The following is a 22,290-nucleotide window of genomic DNA, read 5'->3' as shown; positions in this document are numbered from 1 at the left end:
CAGCCCAGCAGTCAGATGTCAACCTGGGATGCTCAAGCTTAGGGGAGGAGTGTCCACCATTAATGAGGCTTGAGTAGGCAGTTTTCTCCTCACAGTGTAAACAAAGCTACCAGGAAGTTCAGACCGGGTGGAGCCCACCGCAGTGCCACAAAGCCATTGTAGCCAGACTGCCTCTCCAGATTCCTCCTCTCTGGGCAGGCTATCTCTGAATGAAAGGCCGCAGCCCCAGTCAGGGGCTTGTAGATAAAACTCCCATCTCCTGGGGACAGACACCTGGGGGAAGGGGCAGCTGTGGGCACAGCTTCAGCAGACTTAAACATTCCTGCCTCCTGGCTCTGAAGAGAGCAGCAGATCTCCCAGCACAGCACCAGAGCTCTGTTAAGAGACAGATCACTTCTTCAAGTGGGTCTCTGACCCCTTGCCTCCAGAGGGCGTGAAACCTCCCAGACAGATAGCTCATTCAGGAGAGTTCCAGCATCTGGCAGGTGTCCTCTGGGATGAAGCTTCCAGAGGAAGGAACAGGCAGCAATCCTCACCGTTCTGCAGCCTCCACTGGTGATACCTAGGCAAACAGGGTCTAGAGTGAACCTCTAGCAAGCTCCAGCAGACCTGCAGTAGAGGGGCCTGTTAGAAGGAAAACTAACAAATAGAAAGGAATAGCATCAATATCAACAAAAAGGACATCCACACAGAAATCCCATCAGAAGGTCACCAACATCAAAGACCAAAGGTAGATACATCCACAAAAGGGAGGAAAAACCAGTGCAAAAAGGCTGAAAATTCCAAAAACCAGAATGCCTCTTCTCCTCCAAAGGATCACAACTCCTCACCAGCAAGGGAACAAAACTTGACAGAGAATGAGTTTGACAAACTGACAGAAGTAAGCTTCAGAATATGGGTAATAACAAATTCCTCCAAGCTAAAGCAGCATGTTCTAACCCAATGCAAGGAAGCTAGGATCTTGATAAAAAAATTACAGAAACTGCTAACTAGAATAACCAGTTTAGAGAGGAACATAAATGACCTGATGGAGTTGAAAAACACACCATGGGAACTTCATGAAGCATACACTAGTATCAAGAGCAGAATTGATCAAGTGGGAGAAAGGATATCAGAGATTGAAGATCAACTTAATGAAATAAAGCATGAACACTAGATTAGAGAAAAAAGAGTGAAAAGGAAGGAGAAAAACATCCAAGAAATGTGGGACTATGTGAAAAGACCAAACCTACATTTGATTGGTGTACCTGAAAGTGACAGGCAGAATGGAACCAAGCTGGAAAACAAACTTCAGGATATTAACCAAGAAGGAGAACTTCCCCAACATAGCGAGACAGGCCAACATCCAAATTCAGGAAATACAGAGAACACCATAAAGATACTCCTCGAGGAGAACAACCCCAAAACACATGATCATCAGGTTCACCAAGGTTGAAATGAAGAAAAAAAAATGTTAAGAGCAGCCAGAGATAAAGGTCGAGTTACCCACAAAGAAAATCCCATCAGACAAACAGCAGATCTCTCTGCAGAAACCCTACAAAGCAGGAGAGTGGGGGCCAATATTCAACATTTTTAAAGAAAATAATTTTCAACCCAGAATTTCATGTCCAGCCAAACTAACCTTCATAAGTAAAGGAGAAATAAAATCCTTTACAGACAAGCAAATGCTGAGGGATTTTGTCACCACAACGCCTGCCTTAAAAGAGCTCCTGAGGGAAGCACTAAATACACAAAGGAAAAATCTGTACCAGCCACTGCATAAACAAAGCAAAATGTAAAGACCATTGATACTATGAAGAAACTGCATCAACAAATGGGCAAAATAACCAGCTAGCATCATAATGACAAGATCAAATTCAGACGTAACATTAAATGTAATGGGCTAAATGTCCCAATTAGAAAGCACAGAATGGCAAATTGAATAAAGAGTCAAGACCCATCGGTGTGCTGTATTCAAAAGATGCATCTCGTGTGCAAAGACACATAGGCTCAAAATAAAGGGATGGAGGAAGATTTACCAAGCAAATGGGAAGCAAAAAAAAGAAAAAAAAAAAAAAAAAAAGCAGAGGTTGCAATCTTACTCTCCGATAAATCAGACTTTAAACCAACAAAGAACCAAAAAGACAAAGAAGGGCATTACATAATGGTAAAGGGATGAATGCAACAGAAGAGCTAACAATCCTAAATATATATGCACCCAATACAGGAGCACGCAGATTCATAAAGCAAATTCTTAGAGACGTACAAAGAGACTTAGACTCCCACATAATACTAGTGGGAAACCTTAACACCCCACTGTCAATATTAGACAGATCAACGAGACAGAAAATTAACAAGGATATTCAGGACTTGAACTCAGCTCTGGACCAAGTAGACCTAATAGACATCTACAGAACTTTCCACCCCAAGTCAACAGAATATACATTCTTCTCAGCACCACATAGAACTTATTCTAAAGTTGACCACATAATTGGAAGTGAAACACTCCTCAGCAAATGCAAAAGAGTGGAAATCATAACAAACAGTCCCTCAGACCACAGTGAAATCAAATTAGAACTCAGGATTAAGAAACTCACGTAAAACTGCACAACTATATGGAAACTGAACAACATGACCCTGAATGACTACTGGGTAAATAAATAAATTAAGGCAGAAATAAATCAGTTATTTGAAACCAATGAGAACAAAGACACAAGATACCAGAATCTCTGGGACACAGCTAAAGCACTGTTTAGAGAGAGATTTATAGCACTAAATGCCCACAGGAGAAAGCAGGAAAGATCTAAAATTGACACCCTAACATCACAATTGAAAGAACTAGAGAAGCAAAAGCAAACAAATTTAAAAGCTAACAGATGACCAGAAATAACTAAGATCAGAGCATAACAGAAGGTAACAGAGACACGAAAAATCCTTCAAAAAATCAAAGAATCCAGTAGCAGGAATTTTGCAAAGATTAACAAAAGAGATAGACTGCTAGCCAGACTAATAAAGAAGAAAAGAGAGAAGAATCAAATAGACACAATAAAAAATGATAAAGGGGAGATCAGCACTGATCCTACAGAAATACAAACTACCATCAGAGAATACCATGAACACCTCTATGCAAATAAACTAGAAAATCTAGAAGAAATGGATACATTCCTGGACACATACACCCTCCCAAGACTAAACCAGGAAAAAGTTGAATCCCTGAATAGACTGATAACAAGTTCTGAAATTGAGGCAGTAATTAATAACCTACCAATCAAAAAAAGTCCAGGACCAGATGGATTTACAGGCAAATTTTACCAGAGATACAAGGAGGAGCTGGTACCATTCCTTCTGAAATTTTTCTAAACAATAGAAAAAGAGAGACTCCTCCATCACTCATTTTATGAGGCCAGCATCATCCTGATACCAAAATCTGGCAAAGACTCAACAAAAAAAGAAAATTTCAGGCCAATATCCCTGATGAACATCGATGTAAAAATCCTCGTTAAAATACTGGCAAACCAAATCCAGCAGCACATCAAAAAGTGTATCCACCATGATTAAGCTGACTTCATCCCTGGGATGCAAGGCTGGTTCAACATACACAAATCAATAGATGTAATCCACCACATAAACAGAACCAATGACAAAAACCACGTGATTATCTCAATAGATGCAGAAAAAGCCTTTGATAAAATTCATCATCCTTTCATGCTAACAACATTCAATAAACTAGATATTGATGGAACATATCTCAAAATAATAAGAGCTATTTATGACAAACCCACAGCCAATATACTAAATGGGCAAAAGCTGGAAGCATTCCCTTTGAACCCAGCATGAGACAAGGATGCACTCTCTCATCACTCCTATTCAACAAAGTATTGCAAGTTCTGGCCAGGGTAGTTAGGAAAGAGAAAGAAATAAAGTGTATTCAAATAGGAAGAGAGGAAGTCAAATTATCTCTGTATGAAGGTGACAGAATTGTATATTTTTAAAACCCCATCATCTCAGCCCAAAAACTCCTTAAGCTGATAGGCAACTTCAGCAGTCTCAGGACACAAAATTAATGTGCAAAAATCACAAGCATTCCTATACACCAATAATAAACAAAAAGAGAGCCAAATCATGAGCAAACCCTGATTCACAATTGCTACAAAGAGAATAAAATACCTAAGAATACAACTTACAAGGGATATGAAGGACCTCTTCAAGGAGGACTACAAACCACTTCTCAATGCAATAAGAGAGGACATAAACAAATGGAAAAATATTCCATGCTCATGGATAGGAAGAATCAATATCATGAAAATGGCCATACTGCCCAAAGTAATTTGTAGATTCAATGGTATTCCCATCAAGCTAGCATTGACTTTCTTCACAGAATTAGAAAAAAACTACTTTAAAGTTCATACGGAACCTAAAAAGAGCCCACATTGCCAAGACAATCCTAAGCAAAAAGAACAAAGCTGGAGGCATCATGCTACCTGACTTCAAACTATACTACAAGGCTACAATAGCCAAAACAGCATGACACTGGTATTGAAACAGAGATATAAACCAATAGAACAGAAGAGAGGCCTCAGAAATAACACCACACATCTTCAACCATCTGATCTTTGACAAATCTGACACAAACAAGCAACAGGGAAAGGATTCCCTATTTAATAAATGTTGTTGGGAAAACTGGCTAGCCATATGCAGAAAACTGAAACTGTACCTTTTTCTTACACTTTATACAAAAATTAATTCAAGATGGATTAAAGACTTAAATGTTAGACTTAAAACTATAAAAACCCTAGAAGAAAACCTAGGCAATACCATTAAGGACATAGGTATGGGCAAAGATTTCATGTCTGAAACACAAAAAGCAATTGCAATACAAGCCAAAATTGACAAATGGGATCTAATTAAGCTAAAGAATTTCTGCACGGTGAAAGAAACTATCACCACAGTCAACAGGCAACCTACAGAATGGGAGAAAATTTTTGCAATCTATCCATCTGACAAAGGGCTAATATCCAGAATCTACAAGGAACTTAAACAAATTTACAAGAAAAAAACAACCCCCTATCAAAAAGTGGGCAAAGAATATGAACAGACACTTTTCAAAAGAAGACATTTACACAGCCACCAAACATATGAAAAAAAGCTCATCATCACTGGTCATCAGAGAAATGCAAATCAAAACCACAATGAGATACTGTCTCATGCCAGTGGGAATGGCGATCATTAAAAAGTCAAGAAACAACAGATGCTGGAGACGATGTGGAGAAATAGCAATGCATTTACCCTGTCGGTGGGAGTGTAAATTAGTTCAACCACTGTGGAAGACAGTGTGGCGATTCCTCAAGGATCCAGAACCAGAAATACCATTTGACCCAGCAATCCTGTTATTGAGTATATACCCAAAGGATTACAAATCATTCTACTGTAAAGACACATGCACACCTATATTTATTGCAGCACTATTCACAATAGCAAAGACTTGGAACCAACACAAATGCCCATGAATTTTAAACTGGATAAAGAAAATGTGGCATGTAGACACTATGGAATACTATGCAGACAGAAAAAAGAATGAGTTCATGTCCTTTGAGGGATATGTACAAAGATGGAAACCATCATTCTCAGCAAACTAACACAAGAACAGAAAACAAAACACCACACGTTCTCACTCATAAGTGAGAGCTGAACAATAAGAACATATGGGCACAGGGAAGGGAAAGTCACACACTGGAGCCTGTTGTGGAGTGGGGGGTAAGGCGAGGGATAGCATTAGGAGAAATACCTAACGTAGATGGTGGATTGATATGCACAGCAAACCGCCATGGAACGTGTATACCTATGTAACAAACCTGCACGTTCTGCACATATATCCCAGAACTTAAAGTATAATTTTATATATATATACAGTTCTACTTCTTAAAAAAAAAAAAAAAAGTGTAGATGAGGCTTTAGATTTCCCAGTGGCCATATCTATGGCTACATTTACATGTTCAAATTAGTGGGAAAACCCCACTTTGGTCTAGAATTGGACCAAAGATTGGAAAACCCCACTTTCCAATCCAAGACCACCGTAACAAATCAGGTGCTTCGATTTCCATTGGCTTCAGATTCCCAAAGGAATCTGAGACATAGAAATATGATCAGTCAGGATTCAGGTACCAAATTCCATTCTAAACCTTCAACACAAATAGCACTTGGGTAGAACTTAAAAATGCACCAGACTCTGTTACTCTAGCCCTTCATATATTTTTAACTCATTCAACTCTCACCAAACCCTATGAAAATTAGACATGATGAAACCAAGGCACAGATAATTTAATGGTTTGATCAAAGCAGATAGCCTGATTTTACAGACCATGCTCTTAACCACCAGGCGGTAAATCACAATTGCATGGAAGCTGATATACATTCAAGAGTCATTCTTGTAATGTATTTAAGGATGTTTATTTTATAGTTTATCATATGATTTGATCCCAGTGACATCTTATAACACAGCTTTAATGAAGGCAGCTCCAGGATGATGTGAGAATGTGTATCAGAATAGGCTCTTGAATCACAGTCACAGTCTGTTTACATGTGCAAGATTCTTCTATAATTTGATTTTTTTCTAATCTTGAACTTTGTCTTATGGAATTCTATGGATATGAAATATGAAACCTATAGATAGCGTTCATACAGTATACAATAAATTTGAGAATATGTAAATTTTCAGAATAGAAATTTATCTAAATAATGCCTAGGTATAATATGTTTATAGAAAGCTGACTGCTTCAGTGATGCAATAATAAATCCTATGGCACAAAACAGTACATGTTACAGTAAGATTCTCAGACAGAGACAATGAGTCTTGGTCATATTTTGTCTAAATATCAATAATATGGAGAATATTTTATTAGGAAATTTGCTCTTTGGTAACTTTCTATTGAAAGAAATATTGTATTCAAATACAAACTTTGCTAGAATATTAATTCTAACTGTAAAAATAGTTAATTTGATTAGATTTCTAAAGATAGAAAATTATTATCCTTTCCACGTCACATTTAAATCTACATAGACCAATACTTGAAAGATAAAATGCTACATGGATATGTGTGTATAGTTCACATAAAGAAAAGGAAGAAGAAATGTGCTGTACAAAATTATTAGCTTTGTTACAGTAACTCAGGCCTGTCTCTTGGTTGTATTATTAGCTCCAGTGTACTGATGAGGAAAAAAGCTTTAAGAGATCTAGTAGCTGGGTGCACTGATTCATGGCTGTAATCCAAGCACTTTGAGAGGCTGAGGCAGGAGGATCACTCAAGCCCAAGAGTTCAAGTCCTGCCTGGGCAAGAAATCAAGGCCCCATCTTTACAGAAAATACAAAAGACAGAGATGTAGTAAAGGAGTCCTCAAGGCAAGTGTCAGAGTTGGCTTTGAAATCTAGATCCATCTGGCTTTAAAGAAAAATAAACTCTCTGTAACAATCTCTTTTGAAATGAAATCAAAGTCATCATCCAAAAGTTTAAGCCACAGATACATAAAAAAGAAAAGTATTTATAAACCATAGAGGAGCATCATTTTCTTTTTTTCCTTTTTTTGTTCTCTTTTTTTTCTTTCTTTTTTTTTTTTTTTTTTTTTTCTTTTGAGACAGCCTCGTTTTGTCACCCAGGCTGGATGGAGTGCAGTGACACCATCTCTGCTCACAGCAGCCTCTGCCTTCAGGGTTCAAGGGATTCTCCTGCCTCAGCCTCCCAAGTAGCTGGGATAACAGGTGCTCGCCACCATTCCCAGCTAATTTTTGTATTTTTAGTAGAGACGGGGTTTCACCACATTGATCAGGATAGTCTTGAACTCCTGGCCTAAGGTGATCCACCAACCTTGGCCTCCCAAAGTGCTAGGATTACAGGTGTGAGCCACTGTGCCTGGCCTGGAGCATCATTTTCAATGGGAAAACACTGATATAGGGAGAAGAAATGTTTTTCCTTCTGAAAATGTAGTTTTTCTCATTTAAGATTTAACTTTTTGACAATATAGTTTGAAATTAATTTAATGAATCCTAATTTCAGAGCTTTCCATCCAAAGTGTTGTAAGTCAAAATATACAAAAGTGCATATTTTAAAAACCTTCATTCAAGCTCATTTGTGGTAAACTTCAAAATTATTATCATAGGGTGAAAGAAGGAGAGGGCAGGTGTTGAAACCGCTGATGTCTCAGCTTACATTGTACACACTTCCTGTGGTTTTTTAACGGGTCAAAACTAAGCAATAAATATGGTGTGTTTGAAAATTGGCACATCCTACCAGACTTATATGTGTACACAGTACACTGTTAACTCAACTTTAATATTCATTGTATCCACAGTGGGGATAAATACTTGTGTTGGGTGACCATGGGGCAGAGCAGCCTTTGCTTTGTGTGTATGAAGTGTTCTCTGGAAGGTGAACTCATCCCAATAAAAATGTGAGTCAAACAGGCAAGTTCAGCCTTATCTTATATAAGAATAAAGCCTCAGATAGAGAAGATGGGCAATTCTGAGTGCAACACAATGGAGCAAACTGATTGTTGAAAATGTTTGTCTTTGGCAATCTCAGGAAAATGCCATGGAAAAGAACCTGGAGTAGAAGAGGGGAAGGAAGCATGAGTACGTGATTGTAAATGAGACACATCCCAGGGGCCTTACATAAATATATACCTGGGTAGAACTGTAGACATGCTGAAGAGGTGGAGCCTAAGTAAGAAAGAGCATTGGTGTTCCACAATTCCATCTGAGTTCCCAAATTGGTGGACTTGGAAAATTCTTGACATACACAGAAAATTTTGCTGTTTTCTTTGTCCATGATCTATTACAACTGAACATCTGAGACAGGGTCAGTTATAAAAAAATGAAGGTTTATTTAGTTCATGATTTTGAAGGCCGAGAAGTCTAGAATCATGGCATCAACATCTGTTGAGGGCCTTCTTGCTCCATCATAACCCAGCAGAAGGGATCACAAAGTAAGAGAGCAAGAGCATGTGTGTCATGTATGTCAGCTCAGATCTCGCTTCCTTTATTTATGAAGCTGCCAGTGCTATCATGGGGATTCTGCCTTGATGACTTTATCTAATGCTGACTACTTTCAAAGATCCCGTCTTCAATCAAGAATTTGGAGATTAAGTCTCAACACATGAAATTTAGAAAACATATTCAAACCAGATAATTCAAAGCATTATGTATAGACAGAAATATACACATATTTAGTACATTTTAAAAGAAAGTGAGGCTCACTACATCAATCATACAGTCATTTAGTTCCTACGTCACATTTGCTCATTAGACTTTGTCTATATCCAGGACTAGTGAGAAGTAAATTAAGTTGCTGAGATGTCTTTTTGGTTCTAAACACATTCAAAATAAAATGATTTTAAGTGAGTAGAATTGCTTGGCAGCTTGCCACTTCTGTAACAATTCTACTTTTTTTAACAAATATTCTTTGGATGCTCAGCATTTGACAGAAAATTTTGCTGTTGGTTAAACTATAAATAGCAAATATTTTCTGCCATTAATTAACTCACGGTCTTTTAGGGAAATCAGGTGTGTAAATACACATACATAAAGTGGTCGGTGAAAAAAAGAGATATGCCCAGGTTGCAAAAGAACAGGAAGAGAGGTCGCAATTCTTGCTCATTATGACAGGGGACGATTTGGAAGTGATACTAATTCTACTAGGGCTGGCATGGAGGGAGCACAGCAATAGAGATGGAGCTGAAGCATAAAGGTGGAAGGTGGACATTTGAAGGCAAACCAATGAGGGAGCAATTTTTGTATCACTGTGCCTTTTCAGATGAGATAACTGGTAGTTAGTAGAAAAGCAATATATATATGTAATACTGTTCAGCTTGCAATGCACTATAGCTGGAACTGTTCAAGAGTTTTCAAAAGATGACTTTTTTTTTTCTTTTCATAAGGAAGGTTTAAGCAAAGACAGAAAACAAAATCTGATAAATTTTTAAATAATTAATTTTACATACTCTGTCCTGCCAGCTTTCTTTGAATGCCCTGCCAACACTGTCGTCCTTATTCCAATTCCAGCCATCTCTTAAATATTAGCATTCTCAGCTCCATTTTCTTTTCACTCTTTTTTCCCTCAGAAAATGTTATTCTCGTACATGGATTTACATCTTATTTCTGAGTCTGAATTGATTTCTATGCTACCTGCAGAGGTTTTCACCTGCCTTTCTGTGCAACTCTATATGAAGATAAATTCATGGGTTCAAAAGAGGGAGCTCAGTGTCTCACTCAACAAATTTTGTACCTTCTGCACATTCTCTCAGAACAAAAATGCCATTTCTTTTGCTTCCTCTCCCTCAAGTCTATATCCCCTTATTTGTCTAGCCTCTAATTTAGTTTTTCTATTCTTACTTCATTTCCTCATCATGTTTCACCTGGATCATCTATTTTTTAATCAAATAAACATTCATGGGTATTTATTTATCTAATATCTCTCCATGGTTTGGGAATTGTGCTTAGAACTAGGGCAGCACATGAGAAAAAAAAAAAAAAAAAAGAAACAAATAAGTGATCCAAAAAGTAAAAGAAACAAACAGAGAATTTAAAAAATATGAAAAATTCTTGAATGGGGCACAAGAAAGGCTTCTATAGCCCGTATGATGCCTTTGTAAGAATTAGTGAAAACATACCCTATGGAGAATGTAACCCCATGACAGGTGCAAGGCTTGGCTTGCAGAGCGCTGACCAGTTTCCAGGCCCACTCTCCCCTCAGTTGGGCATGGACTGTACAACCTCTGTGAACCTTCAAGCATAGGTTACCATGGCCGCCCAGTGAAGGGATGCTTTATGTAATTTCAGGATATGCAGAAGTTTGATTTTATCTCTAAATCTCATCTCAACATTTTATAGATATCTGTCAGTAAAAATAAATATTTTTGAAATGTTTTTTATCACTCAAGTAGTGTACATTGTACCCAATAGGTAGCTTTTCATCCCTCCTACCCTGTCCCCAACGTTTATTATAACACTCTGTATGCCCATAGCTTAGTTTCCAGTTATAAGGGAGTCATGCAGTATTTGGTTTTCAATTCCTGAGTGACTTCACTTAGAATAATGACCTCTAGTTCCATCCAAGTTACTCTAAAAGACATTTCATTATTTTCATGGCTGAGTAGTATTCTACAGTATATATATATATACGTATACACACACACACACACACATATATAAAATCACATTTTCTTTATTCACTCATCAGTTGATGGGCACTCAGGCTGATTCCACATCTTTGCAACTGTGCAACATGCTGTGATAAACATATACATGCAGGTGTCTTTTTGATATAAACACTAAATACCTTTATTAAAGAAGGCCCAAAATGGCAGGAGAAACATTTCGTATAAAACAATAATTATCAGGATAGTCACTTGCTATTGAGTACCTATATTGCATCTTATGTTGTAAATATATTCATATATTTAATCCCTAAAGCAACCTTTAAAGTAAAGTATTACTACTCTCATCTCCAGATGAGGCAGTGAAGTGTCTGAGGGATCTAATAAACTGTTCAAGTTACACACATGAAAATTTGATGTACACTCATTCTGATTCCAAAGGCCAGGTTTTTTAGATCTTTGCACTGCTCTTATACAAGCAACAAATGAAAGAGGTTCAAGGAAAGAGAAATTTCACTCAATATATTGAGGAAAAGGGTAAATTTTGCAATAGACTGAATGGTTATGTCCTCTCAAAATTCATGTGCTGAAACCTAATCTCCAAGTGATGGTATTAGGATGTAGAACATTTGGGAAGTGATTATGTCATGAGGGTGGGATGGGATTAGTGTACTTATAAAAGAGGCTCCAGACAGTTCCATCATCCTTTCCATCATGTGACAACACAGTGAGCAAATGGCTGGCTGGCTGTGAACCAGGAAGTAGGCCCTCAGCAGACACAGAATCTCTCAGCACCTTGATCTTGGACTTCCCAGCCTCCAGAACTGTGAGAAATACATTTCTGTTGCTCATAAGCCACCAATTCTATGGTACTTTGTTATAGAAACCTGAATGGACTTAGATACTATTTAAAACACTTGGAAAGATTGTCATAAAGAAGAAGAATTAGCTTTGGTCTGTGTTGCTTTACAGGTCACAACTTAGCCAGTTGGTAGAAGGGAATTGATGTGATGTTCAGCTCCACACAATAACAAACTTTGTGTTCCTATGACTGTCTGAAAACTGCATGAGCTATCTTGAAAAGTAATGTACTCCCCATCATTGTCTATGTCCCGAATTGTTGGAGGTGCTGTAAAGAGCGTGTAAATCTTAGACTGGCCTGAATGACTTCTAGGTTCCCTTCTGCTTGAAGATTCTATGTCTGCAAGTACTGCTGGAAGCACAACAGAGGCTTGTACATAAATTAATTCCCAATTTTCATGCACCTGAGGTCAGTTTGAACCATTATTTTTTTAAAAAAAGGCCATGCGTGGTGGCTTATGCCTGTAATCTCAGGACTTTGGGAGGCCGAGACAGGCAGATAACAAGGTCAGGAGATCGAGACCATCCTGGCTAACACGATGAAATCCCATCTCTACTAAAAATACAAAAAACTAGCAGGGCGTGGTGGCATTTGCTTGTAGTCTCAGTGTCTTGGGAGGCTGAGGCAGGAGAATTGCTTGAATCCCAGAGGCAGAGATTGCAGTGAGCCCAGATCATGCCACTGAACTGCAGCCTGGGAGACAGAGCAAGACTGTCTCAAACAAACAAACAAACAAACAAAAAAGCCTTCTCATTTCTGTTCAAATTGCCATTGATCTATTCAAATTGCCTTAGCTATTTACACTACTTAAAATGCTACACATGGAATATTAACTAACATTTACTGAGTGCTTACTACTTGCAGGATTTAATGGTTTTAATAGCTCCACAAACACTAAAACTTTGTATCCTCTTAACAAATTCATGAGGTAGGTATTATTATCTTCATTTGACAGATGAGAACATCAAGGCAATTTGATGGTAAATATCCTGCTAAGAATTACAGAGTTAATAAATGAAGGAGAAACATAGTAGGAATGTACATTTCGGCAAAGTCATCTTCTCTCCCCTTCCTCCATTAAATCAGCATACTTAGGTTCACTCACCAACGTGCTGAGTTTCTCCTTTAAGCAACTTTTTACCAGATACTTGTGCTGTATCTTCCAGGGTGAGTTATCTGCATTTGTTAGAGTTCAAAATTCTAACCTTAGGGAGAACAAAGATGGTATGAGATTACAGGCAGGAGTTAATTTTTTCTTTTACTTTCTCTACACCATAAAATTTATAACAGGTTAGCATTTAGACAATTTATTATATATAAATCTAGCTCTGACTGTCAAGTTCCTTTTCACTGCTATGTTCATAAGACTTGACGATATTTATTAAATCTCTCAAGTCATCTTTCCTTTTCATCATTCTTCAGCACTCTGTTTAAAATAGCCAAAGCTTAGGCAAGTTAATTTAAAGATTTGCTGTCCAGAAGTTACAGTAAATTTTTTTTAACCAAAAATAGTGTGAGTAATGACCTGTTGTTGACATATCTTTCCTCCAGACTTTCTTTGCTACATTAACTCTTCAAGGTCATAACTAATGACTTTCTCATGACCTTGAATTTCCTGGATTTGTTTACTCAGAGCAACTGAACGGGTCATTTTTATACATATCTGAGAATCTCAGTAATTATAACTGTCTCTATTGACAGTGCCAAATATTAGAAATAAAATTGGTAAAGAATATTGAAAAATGTGGAGATATAAACACATTTTTACCATATGTGCTACTACATGAAGCAATGCCACAGGCAATACTAATCAAAGTGAAATACAAATGCAAATTAAATAACGTGACATTTTAATAACAAATTTCCCTTCCTTGAACATGCCTTACCCCAAAATTAAAATTAATTTGCATTCTTAAAAAAAGCAACAACAACAGACTGGTGGAGCCAGCAGCATACACGATAGGAAATGGCCTCAGGATCTGTAATTTATCTTGAGTAGCACACACACACTCTCTCTCTCTCTCTCATGAAAATCAAGAAAGAATGCTATATTTATTTTTCTTGGTTTATATATCATATATCTTACTTTATTTATCATTACATAGGTCAAAATAAAACAAGTTTTATACGCATTTAAAACCCTAGCTTTAGGCACCATACCAAGAGAATGGTTGACAGTGACTCACAGGCATAAGGCTCAATTCAAGACAGAAAGCACCAAGTCACAATACTGAAAGATAGCCAAGAGTCGGGGAATCTAGGAAATATCAGAAACCAGAAGATAGGTATATGGTTATGAGTCAGAAAGCAATCTACTGTTACCTCCATAGGCACCACTGCAGTGAGAGAACTGGAAGAAATCAGGCAGTATTCTGTTGTAGGAGCAAAGGGCAGTACCATGCCCCATATCAAATCGAGGCTCTCTCCAGTACCTTTACGTAACTGGGAGCAAGTTATTAAACCTTTTCAAACCCATATTCCTCAGATATTAAATAGGGAAAATAATTCTCCTTTGAAGGTTGTTGTGAAGATTAAAGGAGAAAACGAGTCTCAAGTGCTAGACACATCTTGTAAACTTAATAATGGTTATTTTCTTTTACCAAGACCAAACCAAAGAAGCAAAATGAGTCCGCATTGGAATAGTAGCTTCAACAACTTAGCATGAGATATTTTACAATCTCATAGCCACTTTTACTCAATTCAGAAAGCAACTCAGCTGAAAGTAGCTCTTGTCTTCTTGGAACACAATGTTGACAGTGAGATCTGGAGGATGGGGATGCTTCGACCTATGAAGGGAATGAATATTTTATAGGTTATCTATTGCATATATTGTTCTCATTAGCTGACGGACTGCTCTCAATTCCCTGAGGCAACGCTATTATATCAAAAATGAGGTTGTGAGAGCTAACTGAAACATTCAAAATTAAGTGAAAGGCAGAGCTGGAATTGAAGGAGTTGTTCTCAAGGTATGTTACACAGCCTCTAACATGGATAACTAAAAACTATTAGCTACTTTTATAGAATCATAGACACACAAAGTTTTAGAAACAAAAGTTACAGAAATAATCCCTCAATTCCAAACATATCAGTAACAAACAAAAGGAATATTTAGTTAAAAATATTACTTTGAAACTCGTAAGACCTAGTAACTAAAAGTTTTCAAGGTTCAAAAAAACTAAAAAACTTAAATGTGTTCTGCATACAAATTAATTGTTAAGACTCTGCCCAAACTAAAGCTATATCTTCACTTTGGTTCTTCTCTTGATAAACCTTTCTTTTAATTCAGATATCAAGATTTCTGAATTTTAAAAGAAAGTCTGCATCTGAAAGGGGCAGAATTCTGTCACTGACAGTTCAGTGACCTTATTAGAGAAAGTGTAGATAGGACTCCTGATATCTGCTGACTTGATCAGGGTCAAGGCCTCTGGAGCTCAGCAGCAGCCCTGACTTCCTCTTATAGGTGGAAACTTACCACCCCAGGCCCAGCTCAGCCCAAGTCCCAACCTCAGCCTCAGCTCAGCCCCAGGCTCACCCAGCCTAAGTCCCAGGCCCAGTCCCAAACCCAGGACCAGGCTCAGGCCTCGATCTTGTCTCACTCAGCCTCAGCCCCAGGCCAAGACCCAGATCCAGCATCAGAACAAGCCCCAGTTCCAAGCTCAGACCCAGCCCCAGCTCCAGCTTCAGACCCAGCCCCAGCTCCAGCTTCAGACCCAGACCCAGATGCAGGCTCACACACACGCTCCACAGCCTGTCTCCTGCGCTCAGGCCTCTTTTCTTTGCCCTATGCCCTTAGGATTCATATCTATACTACAGCAAGCACTACCTGCTTTTAAGAGAGAAATAAAATGGTGTGAAGTAGGGATATAGATAAATTATGACAGTAAGAGAAATCTGACATAGTTGACTCCATCTTCCTTCTAACTACCAAGCTATCCTTGGTCATTCCTGGGGATAGACCAAGCTGACTTTGGGAGAAATTTAGTTTACAGTTTAACCTTAAAGCAAGGATGATAGTAGCCCTTCCCAAAACTAAATCACCTTTGTAAAACAAACGAAAGGCCACAAGGTTAGCATTCCGAGAAAGGCCTGAACTCTGCTGAAATGTGGGCGTAGTTTCTGTAATCCCTATTGCTCAGGAGTCATGTGTCCAGAGGTTGTAAGATTTGTGACTTCCCCAATTACTCCTATAGATAAGATCACTGTTTCAGAACCTAAAGCTGTTTTTTTGAGATGTCTTTCAGACTGACCCCACCCAGACTCCTGGCTCTTGACTCAACCAACCCTGTGAACTCAGTACACAAGGACTGTTTTCCACACCCTTATGATTTCATCCCCAGTCAATCAACATTCCCCATTCCCTAGTCCCCTGCCCATCAACTATCCTTGAAAATAGCTACCCTCTGAGCCTTGGGGAAGATTGATTTGAGTAACAACTCTGCCTCCTACAAGGCATGGCTGGCCTCGCATCAACTAAACTCTTTCTTTTGGTCCTAGAGAATTGACTTTGTCTCTGCAGAGAGCAGGATGAACTCATCTGGCAACCATAATTTTTAAAAATCTAGTAAAATAAGGCAAGTCTTCCATTTTCAGCAAATTGTGGTAGAGGGAACACCACTGTCTTTTTGTTCTCTGTATTTTTCTTTTCTTTTCTTTTCTTTTTTGAGATGCAGTCTCATTCTGTCTCTCAAGCTGGAGTACGGTGGCGTGATCTCAGCTCACTGCAACCTCCACCTCACAGGTTCACGAGATTCTCCTACCTCAGTCTCCTGACTGGCTGGGGTTACAGGTGCGCAACACCATGCCTGGCTAATTTTCCTATTTTTAGTAGAGATGGTGCCTGGCTAATTTTCATACTTTTAGTAGAGATGGGGTCTCACCATGTTGGCCAGGCTGGTCTCAAAGTCTTGACCTCAAATGATATACCCGTCTTGACCTCCCAAAGTGCTGGGATTACAGGCATGAGCCACCAAGCCCAGCCTTCTCTGTATTTCTTTTCTACATGTGAAAACTTCATGACTAAACTTTCCTTATGGATGTTACATTGTTTTTAACTCAGCTTTCTACCTGACTCTCTACGTAGGTAGTAGCCATTTTCATGAGCCTGGCCATCCAGACAGAATATGTAGTTTATACCACTCCAGTGACACCAATTATTTTCTGCTTTATTTATTGCACAGTTTTGGGATCCATGGAGGTGATGAGGGAGGCTGAAAGCTCCCATTCCCAAGCACACAAACCTTGAAGGTTCAGTCCTATGCTGTGTGAGGCTCCTCTTCCTTGCCTGTGGTAAAACTCCTCTCTTTTGACTGAGTAAACTACCCTTAAATCATCATATGTTCTTCCTCTTCAGTTGTTAAACTCAAAGTTTGGTGATCTTTGCATTTAGAAATGTGTTATGTAAATATCTTTTATTTCTCATAACTCTGGCTCTTGTTCTAATAAACTTTAGTTTAGTTTTCATTATATATATATATATATATATATATATATGAATTGACTTCTTTTTTTCAACTCTATCAATTCCTCTCTCAAGGCAATTCATGCCCACACTACATGATGAGCATCAAGACTTTTTGGGAAGATGGTAGAAAGCTACAGATATCACCCCCCAAGTTTATTCTATCACATTTGTCCCTCAATTTCTCCTTTAAAGAATATTTATTTTAATCCATTTCTAACTGTTAGAATTCGGGATCTATTGTCTCTGTTTAGAGTTCATTGCTCTAAAACCTCTCCCATGGCTAGCTAAGATTTTGTGGATAAAAAGGTTTTCTCACCTCCCTCCACTGGAGTTCACTGTGTATTTATGCAAAAGGCTCTCTTTCCTCCTATTGCTATACCACCAAACTTTCCTACTTTATCCCAACCTCAGGATGTTTAGCCTGGGCTGGGCTTTGCAAAAAGATTAAGATCATTTATTTTTTGGTTTTTAAGTCGGGAGTTCATTTGGGTTGATGGCTCAGCTCAACTCTCCCACATACTCTGTTTTGATAACACTTATGATTAGAGATATCACAGCCAGAATTGGCTTTCTTGCACTTAAAAGAGGTTCAGTGTATCTAGATGCAGTTCTACAACATAAACATTAAAATCAGCTTGTGTCCCTCTCCTTTTGCCCAGGACATCTTTCACTTCCAAAGAAAAGTTTGCTCTAAGCAAACTTACAAATTACCAGCCATGTTACAGGTGTGTATGGTGTGGGGAATCTTTGATATTCTGATTAGATCATACAGGTAGAGTTTGAATTTTCAATCACAGTCAGTGGTGCAAAAGTGGACATTTTACAATGTCATCATCATCAGTAACCTTACTCTCCACTTCTCCACCCTTCCCCCTGCTCTCCAGTTTCTACTAAAGGTCCTGAATATAATCTGAACGATTAAAACTAAACTCAGTTGCTTATGAGATTTTCTTTGTTTCTTATGAGTAAGTAGCCAATTCCAGATTACTTTCATTCCCTTCACCTTTTTTCCTCTAGGAGATGACATAAATTATTTTGGGAGAGGGGGTTCAATTTCCATCGGTATACACTGAGGAGCAGGTGCTTCTCTTTCTTTTTCTCACTTTCTCTGGTCCTATGGTGGAGGTCTATTGCTATGTGTTCAGCCTCCAGCCTGCCTGTGCCCACTGCCACAGCATCCACATACCCCTCTACTTTCCCTCTGCCGTGACTAAGCAGGCCACTCTACATCCTGCTTATTTTACCTGTAGAGTCTGTCCAAACCACTAATCAGCTCTCTTGTGCCTCTCTCAAAGACACAGAAAACTTTCTGAAATTCTTCTGTGCTAGTGCAAAATTGTGAGAAACTTGAAATAGGTTGTACTCTCCATCTCTGATTAAACATCTCTGACTCTACTCTTCAATTTCTAGACAATGATGACTTTGGTTGACTTTATATTGAGATTTACCTTCAAGACTTGTGCTCCCTCAGGCTTCAAGAAAACTTCTATCCTTTATTTCAAGACCTCTGCCAAATCTATCTGGGCTCTGCATTTTACACCATCCAGAGCTTGGCTGGGAGTGAGGGTAGGAAACAATGTGCCATCTCAGTTACTGTCAGTTTCTAAACTCTATCCTCTTGGCCTCTGCTAATGCTCTTCCCTTTCACTTATTAAACCTCATCGCCACTGGTGTGGGAAAATACTCTTATCTCAGGATGCATTTTCCCCCCACCAACTTTATCCTCAGGACTCCATCTTCAGCAGTCTCAAGAGGCTTAGCCTTTTGTAGCTCAAAAGTCCTTTGTGTTCTCAAAAAGCTTGGCTCTTATAAGACTTGGCTTTCAAAATGCCTGGCTCAAGAGTTTTAACAGATTTCCTAGGAACTCAATTGATTTCCTCTTTCTCAGCTGCATTTGCCCTCCCTGGAGAGGATAAAAGCCATTTAACTTGATGGGTGGAGATCTGAGCAAAAACCTAAAAGTGTAAAAAGAACAAAACAGTTATTATCTCCTCCAGGTTTCATCCCACAAGAAACAGAGTGTCAGGTACTTGGTAGCTGCTCAAAAAAGTATAGTTTCCCCAAATTTTCCTCACACTATTAAATAAGACGACTGCATTATTCTTAAGATCTCTAAAGCTTATAATAAGAGTCAAATGTTCATTTCTTTCCTAAACATTCTCCCAGAAAATGGGGAATATCGTTTTCTACTAGATGGTCATGTATCCTAATCACAACTCCTAAGCTTATAAACAAACAAATTAAAAGCAATATCAACACAGAAAAAGAAAAAAATGCATATTCTAGATATTACAACTGAAAACACAGTAACTTCAAATCCTACCACGTCCGGTATATAGTTTGTGTGATCTATAGTTAGTTGACGGCTACAAGGGCTACAGCACATAGATAATATGGTCTCTTTTGAGGTGTGGTCTACTTCCTTTTGTCCGTTATCCCCTTGTATTGATCAGTTTTTATTATTCTTACTTATAGCATTCTAAACCATGCGAGAGTAGCTGTTTATCTCCTGTAGTGCTATGTATTTCCAGTAATCATCCAGAACAACAAAAACTGTATCTGGTTTGTATTATTTAGGATTGAAGCTCAGTTGCAGTCACAAAGGGTTCAAACAATACTGTGGTTCAAAGGAGTTTGTTTCTTACACTACAGTCTAGCAAGAAACAGGCAGAGCACGACTGGTAAGTAACTCTGTTCCATGAGGATGCAGGGGAGAAGGGAAAGCTTCTCTTTGCCCTCTGAAGGTTCACTGAAAAATCAACTCACAAAAAGGCAGAATAATTGGAGAAAAGGCAAACAAATGTTATTAACGTGTACACAGGGAGAACCACAGAGTGACTACCCACACCCCCATCTGTTTCAGAAGCTTATATACAGTCCTGGCAAATCAGGTTATGGAAGGCGGGAGAAGAGGAATGAGATCGAGAAGATTTCTAGGGAAAATTAATGAATCAGGGAACAGACATTAATTTGCACATTATCTTGTGAAAGGGTCTGCTCAAGCGTGGCTACATTCCTGGTCTTACAGAGAACAGGGGAGAAAATTGTTCCTTTTGGTGGATCTGGATCTTACTTAGGCAGATAAAAGATTTGGGGAGACAATGGTGGGGGAAGGTCAGAGAGACCTTGAGGCTTCTTCAGTCCAGCATGTCAAAGCGCCATGCTTTAGGGTATGGTTTCTGACATACAACAAGGTCATTCAGGGACACAGCTTTCTTCTGAGAACTAAAAATAGAATTCTACACCCACCCCCCAAACCCCCAACCAACTGATTGGGCTCACCCTTAGCCAAGGGGACTCTAGAGAAACCTTAAAAACTGAGTTCCTGGCCATCCATAACTAGACAGGCGGTTGGATATGCCTAATTACAGCCCCTCCGTTTTGTGGTTTAGACATACAACTGAGTAGTGTTAATGTAAAAATAGAGATGATAAGATAGACAGAATGGGCTCTTTCTGACAAAAAGACACCAAGTTATAAACAAGACATAAGACCATTGCAGGCAAACGTTACATCATTCACCCCTACACTTAAAGAATAAACTATGTTCTCACTGCCACAAGGATTTCCTTTTTCTCTAGCAGCTAAATAAGCACTGGCCTTGAGATAAACAGTATTGAAACAATTGTAGCTCATCCACCTCCAGGCACTGACTCACTGATCCCCCTGTTCCACAAGCCTTAACTGTAGCTTTGATTAGACCAGAGACTGATTTCAGTAACTTTCTCCTGATAAGAGACCACCCACGTGGACAAGTTCTGGCTTATTTACTGAGGCTTTGCACTGAATGCCTTCATGTCCCCACTTCACATTTTGACATATAGGGCCTAACTGTCATGCATTTAAATGTTAAGTCTCCACCCCAAAGTGAACATGGGACAAATGTACATACATGTGTATGTTTGTTCAGTTTGCATGCGTTAAGACCCCCTTCATGAATATTCAGAGCTGTAAACCATTGGATATGTTTGATCAAGGCATTCTGTACAAATTCCTGTTTCATCCTTCCCTCCCTCAAAGTGCCTGCCAATGGCCTCTGCCAGGGGCTATGCTTTCCAGCCTGTCAGAATGGCCACCTTGCAAGCTGTAACCCTTTATAAGAAATAAAATCTCCTTTCCAAATTTATACATACTGTGATTTATAGATTTTTTTTTAGTTGACTCTTCTATCTGATTGCTTCACCAGCCTATGCAATTACATCCATATGTAAAAGGATAAATATTATTTACATCCTTTGATACAGTTTGGATACTTGTCCCTGTCCAAATCTTATGTTGAATTGTAAACCCTAATGCTAGAGATGGGGCCTGGTGGACATTGTTTGGATCATGGGAGGGGATCCCTCTAGGTTTGGTGCTGTCTTTACTATAGTGAGTGAGTTCTCCAGAGATCTGGTCATTGAAAAGTGTGTGGCACCTCCCCGCCACCCTACTCTCCCTCTTGCTCCTGCTTTTATCGTGTGATGTGCCTGTTCCTCCTTTACCTTCCACCATCATTGTCAGCTTCCTAAGGCCTCCCTAGAAGTTGTGCAGATGCCAGTACCATGCTCCCTGTAAAGCCTGCAGAATTGTGAGCCAATTAAACCTTTCTTTCTCTCTTTCTTTCTTTCTTTCCTTTCTTTCTTCTTTCTTTATTCTTTCTTTCTCTTTCTTTCTTTCTCTTTCTTTCCTTCTCTTTCTTTCCTTCTTTCCTTCTTTCTTTCTTTCTCTTTCTTTCTTTCTTTCTTTCTTTCTTTCTTTCTTTCTTTCTTTCTTTCTTTCTTTCTTTCTTTCTTCTTTCTTTTTTTATTAGTGGTGATGCAGGGGAATGCAGGTGTTTGCTTTTACTTTCCTGCCTTCTGCT

General features: G+C 38.7%; 1 long non-coding RNA gene across 1 annotated transcript in view; it reads right to left on the bottom strand.

Annotated features, from left to right (window-relative positions):
• Positions 1-16,669, bottom strand: part of LOC116273815 — a 38,752-nt gene extending 22,083 nt beyond the window's left edge. The window contains exon 1 of the long non-coding RNA XR_004182253.1: positions 13,092-16,669. This is a non-coding gene — a long non-coding RNA (uncharacterized LOC116273815). The remainder of the gene's footprint in view (positions 1-13,091) is intronic.
• Positions 16,670-22,290: the final 5,621 nt, after the last annotated feature.

The sequence above is a fragment of the Papio anubis genome, chromosome 2 (genome assembly GCF_008728515.1).
Source record: "Papio anubis isolate 15944 chromosome 2, Panubis1.0, whole genome shotgun sequence".
NCBI classification, from domain to species: domain Eukaryota; kingdom Metazoa; phylum Chordata; class Mammalia; order Primates; family Cercopithecidae; genus Papio; species Papio anubis.
The sequence above is the reverse complement of the archived record's forward strand: the minus strand, read 5'-3'. Positions and strand labels throughout refer to the sequence as shown.